This window comes from Limulus polyphemus, unplaced genomic scaffold (assembly GCF_000517525.1).
Source record: "Limulus polyphemus unplaced genomic scaffold, Limulus_polyphemus-2.1.2 Scaffold3691, whole genome shotgun sequence".
NCBI lineage: Eukaryota > Metazoa > Arthropoda > Merostomata > Xiphosura > Limulidae > Limulus > Limulus polyphemus.
This window is the reverse complement of record NW_013669301.1, coordinates 31511-36664: the sequence shown is the minus strand read 5'-3', so window position 1 is coordinate 36664 and position 5154 is coordinate 31511. Positions and strand designations below refer to the sequence as shown.

The 5154-nt window shown below is 33.9% G+C and overlaps 1 protein-coding gene across 1 annotated transcript in view; it reads left to right on the top strand.

The window, feature by feature from the left end:
- Positions 1 to 1981: 1981 nt before the first annotated feature.
- LOC106469861 (hyccin-like) overlaps positions 1982 to 5154 on the top strand; it is a gene marked incomplete at its 3' end in the record, with an annotated part of 28090 nt that continues 24917 nt past the window's right edge. Inside the window, exon 1 of the mRNA XM_022398431.1 lies at positions 1982 to 1991. The remainder of the gene's footprint in view (positions 1992 to 5154) is intronic.

Below are 5154 nucleotides of genomic sequence, written 5' to 3'. Positions count from 1 at the left end.
GGGATTGAAAACTAGGAATTTTCATTTCAAATTCTTAAATCTAGTAGATTATGAAGTAGATTATCTAGTAGATTATCAAGTAGATTATCTAGTAGATTATCTAGTAGATTATCAAGTAGATTATCTAGTAGATTATCAAGTAGATTATCTAGTAGATTATCAGGGCTTCTTTACAAGTTTACTCCGTCTTCAACTTTGTTTCTATTCTGGGTAAGAGACATTATTATGGTTAACCCTAAGCCCGTATTTAAATATTATGAAATAGCAATATATTTTGTTTTATTAAAGTCACAATGTTTCATTCTTGTATTTTTCTAAGAAATAAAGAGTAATAGGTTATTACGGTTAACCCTCTGGATAGGGTGGGTTAAAAATGTACTGTCATATTCTTTTTACAGTGTTATATCCAAAATTTAAGCTACTTTATTATCAATATATGTCAATAAACTTGGCTTCAAAACATGGTTTATAATGCAAACATTTTTTATACGATCTAAGTTTTAATTTCTTAATTTCAAAAGGAAATATTTAAACAGATTTTCAAAATGTACCTCTCAGAGTCATGTGACATGGTGCTGTTGCCTTTTCATTTATGGATCTTTTCTCTTCTCTTCGGGTCGTTCAAAAAGTTAGACACGTGTTATAGGTATTGGTAAGTCAAAATATAAAATCTCAACCTCTTACTGTACTGAGCTATTTGTTCAACCGACACCCCTCCCATATCTTCTGTCTTTAAAGAAATGTCTCTCTGATTTTGCTATTGGACATGTTTATAACCAATAGAAAGAAAGTCATCTATAAATGTGAATCATGCAGAAGGGAATATATTGCAAAATGAAATTTAGTCTGTTAAAGTAAGTTGTTATAAAAGTGTTATTTTGCATTTCTTTAAATTCAGAGCTTGATTACATTATTAAACTGATTTTAGAGACTCGCCACATCTTGTACAGTACATGTTGCCACAACCTGTTATGCTGTATCTGATGGCCTTGCTTCTTGACAGTAGCCTTACAATGTAATATCCATTCCAAAAGACTTGATCATAAGGCTTTCCTGTCAAAGGCACATTACTAATCCCTGCATGCTTTCCACATTCCTTTTGATGTAGAATGGGGAAGTTTCACAGCATCCATTTTAACAGTCTGTTGCACTGAAGTCTTTAGGCAGTGCATATGACATCTTGATCAGAATGTCTTCAAAAAGTATAGCATAAATACCTGTTTCTTTCTCCAGCTGTTTAAGGTATGCATAATTGAATAGGTATGTCATGGAAACATCTTATGCACACAACATCTGTCACTTTTACAGACATAGATCATTCGTGATTATGTTGCATATCGTTGCCTAGATGGGTAGCCTTTTGCATTAATGGACTCTCACCTCTCACAAGATGTTGCAACATGGCTGTGGTATGACATTTTGCAGGTCTCTTTTTGGATGGTCCTGGGTCCTCAAATGATTCCCTATTCATGGTATGACATTTTGCAGGTCTTTTTTTAAATGGTCCTGGTGCCTCAAGGTGATCCGTATTCCTTTGTTTTCCAATGCCATTAAATAAATAATGATTACTAACATTTGAATTCTTAATCTATACACAGCTATCTATTGAGTTCGAATAAATAATCTCTACACAGTTATTTGTGGCATTTGATTTATTGATCATTATTCAGTTATTCAAAAATATTGATCCATACACAGTTATTATTGACAGGTTGATACGCAACTGTTAAAAATTTAATTCAGGTCACTGTAAATTTTGTTATTACCATTTATAAGATACAAACAATTCAACTTAGTTTTGTGCAGTATAAAACTTTTTTTTTCTAATTTGGTATGCTACATGATAATATACAATTTATCTCTAAATGATACATTACTTATTTTGATCATGTGAATTAGACTATTTGATTTTTTCTAATCATTACTTCAATATTTTAATACATTTCAGGTGAGAAACAATTATATTTTCTGCTACAACTGCAGTATTTCAGGTAAGTCAAATCCCTTTTGTACTGGAATGGCAATGTTTCAGGAAAAACAATTATGATAAACATCCCACGACTTCTCTGAGCAACATCTTTACTCCAAAGACATCAAGCCCTTACAGTGAATTATCGGCTTCAACCCAAAAAAAAAAATCAAACAGACAACTGTCTGATTTATGCAGTAAAAAATCTGCTCTTTCTATTGGTTATAAACATGTCCAATAGCAAAAATCAGAGAGACATTTCTTTAAAGCCAGAAGATATGGGAGGGGTGTCGGTTGAACAAATAGCTCAGTACAGTAAGAGGTTCAGATTTTATATTCTGACTTACCAATACCTATAACACGTGTCTTTAACTTCTTGAACGACCCGAAGAGAAGAGAAAAGATCCATAAATGAAAAGGCAACAGCACCATGTCACATGACTCTGAGAGGTACATTTTGAAAATCTGTTTAAATATTTCCTTTTGAAATTAAGAAATTAAAACTTAGATCGTATAAAAAATGTTTGCATTATAAACCATGTTTTGAAGCCAAGTTTATTGACATATATTGATAATAAAGTAGTTTAAATTTTGAATATAACACTGTAAAAAGAATATGACAGTACATTTTTAACCCACCCTATCCAGAGGGTTAACCATAATAATCTATTACTCTTTATTTATTAGAAGCCCCCCAGTGGCACGTCTGCGGAACTTACAACGCTAGAAACCGGGTATCGATACCCGTGGTGGGCAGAGCACAGATAGCCCTTGTGTGGCTTTGTGCATAATTAAAAACAAACAATTTCTTAGAAAAACACAAGAATGGAACATTGTGACTTTAATAAAACATAATATATTGCTATTTGATAATATGTAAATACGGACAATGTCTTGTGTAACCAGGAAAGTCAATTTTTGAAAGGTGAAGCCTTGATTGCAAACTTTATTTAAAAGTTAGTCGTTGAATCGATGGTAGTTCAAGCACTTGTTAGTCAGACGTGAAGTCAGAAGACCATATTACAGAAAATTAAGTATAGGAATAGTGTCAGTAAATCGTGAGAGCCAAATGTGTACTGTATTCCAACACCCGTGTGTGTTTTACCTTCAGTGGTTTCATTATTCTTTGTTGGACGTTCTCGCGTTGTTTCAGTCCACATGACCTTAAAATTTAATAAGTTTCTCCGATCAATGAACCACGATGTTTAGAGAGTACGCTTCAGTGTTTCAGTATATGTGTGTGTGTGTATATCAAAGAGGTTGGAGAAAGAAGTCTGTCCGGAGGTGAGGGGAATTTATGACAGATGCTGATAAATGTTAAAATCCTAGCTGTTAGATAACGTGGCCTCGCCAGTTCAGCCAAACGCTTTATCGGTACGTCAGACATACAGTTTGGTTTCATGTTTGTGTTGTCAGTGATTGTTACGAAGTGTGCTAGTGACACGTTTTGTGTGTTATATAAATGTGTGTGTGTGTATAATTTATATAACTTCTGCTATTTTATACTTTGTATGTGTTTAACAAATCTTGTAGAAATTGTCTTTGACGGGATTTTTTGTTTAGAAAATTGCTTTATTGCCATCATTCTGAACTTAATTACATCATTCCCCATCTTCCATGGTCGCTATGGTAATTATAGTTACCATAGCGATGTAGAAGTTCATGTCAATACGCAAAATTTAGTCATGCGTTAGGATTGGTCAGGAAGAATACAGGATGGTTAGCACATACGAAGGACCAGCCCTCTGTTACGTTGCCCTACGGTCTTATCTATAAGAAAACCGGGTGTGTGATTACAGTACGGTTAATGTAGATCCAGAACAGTCCTCTGTTACGTTGCTCTACGGTCTTATCTATAAGAAAACTGGGTGTGTGATTACAGTACGGTTAATGTAGATCCAGAACAGTCCTCTGTTACGTTGCTTTACGGTCTTATCTATAAGAAAACCGGGTGTGTGATTACAGTACGGTTAATGTAGATCCAGAACAGTCCTCTGTTACGTTGCTCTACGGTCTTATCTATAAGAAAACCGGGTGTGTGATTACAGTACGGTTAATGTAGATCCAGAACAGTCCTCTGTTACGTTGCCCTACGGTCTTATCTATAAGAAAACCAGGTGTGTGTGTGATTACATTAAGGTTAATGTAGATCCAGAACAGTCCTCTGTTACTTTGCCCAACGGTCTTATATATAAGAAAACCAGGTGTGTGATTACAGTACAGATCATGAACCGACACTTTGATTGTGTGATTATTGCTGTATCTAAAGGAAATGGTTTTAATTTCTCGATAACCTGATTATTGAGCATACTTGCTACTTAAAAGTGATGAGACATGTATAATGTATCATTTTAGCAAACCAGAGACATGTATAATGTATTATTTTAGCAAACCAGTCCAGTCATTTTTTTTTATTAGTTTCTGTGCTATATTATTTTGATATCGTGATTACAGGATATTTCATGCTGGTATTTTTGTATTAGTAGTGGAAAATGTAGAAATGTAGAGAGAGATTAATTGAAAATTAGTTTCAGGGTTTCCAAAAAAGACCGATTTTATTTTTTAGTTAGGAAATCATGATACATTAATAGTGAATTTTTTTAATGTGATTCTTTATGTCTATCGCTATTTCAACAAAAGTATAAAAGACTTATTTAAATAATCGTGTGGTAAAACTACGTATTATAAAGTGGCATGTATCTAAAATATATCTTATTTACTTGAAAGTTTTTTTGGTGTACAAAACTTGAAGATATGCCGAAACATCTGTTAACTGAGTTATTGCACAGAACTTAAAATATAACGTTGATAAACGGAAACATCGGCACATGTAGATCTTGAAAGTCGAGTTGTTCAAAACCTGAAAATAACGTTGATAACTGGACCAATTGTTGGTTGAGATGTTGCAAAAGAAATATCTGCTGAAGCTTTTCGCCAGACACTAATCATAGCAGAACTGTCTGGAAAATGATCTATAGGAAATAGTACAGCTTATAAAATGAGTCAGATCAACGTAGGCCGGTAAGGCAATCATTGATTGGCGTGTCCTTAATCCAATCAGGAAATGTCACAGACCTACTGAAGGATGTGTAGATTGTATAGGAATTCTTTTTGGCGATGAATAACAGGTTTCTGCGTTTCAATAAAGGTAGCTTCCAGAATATAGACATGAAAGGTCGACCGAC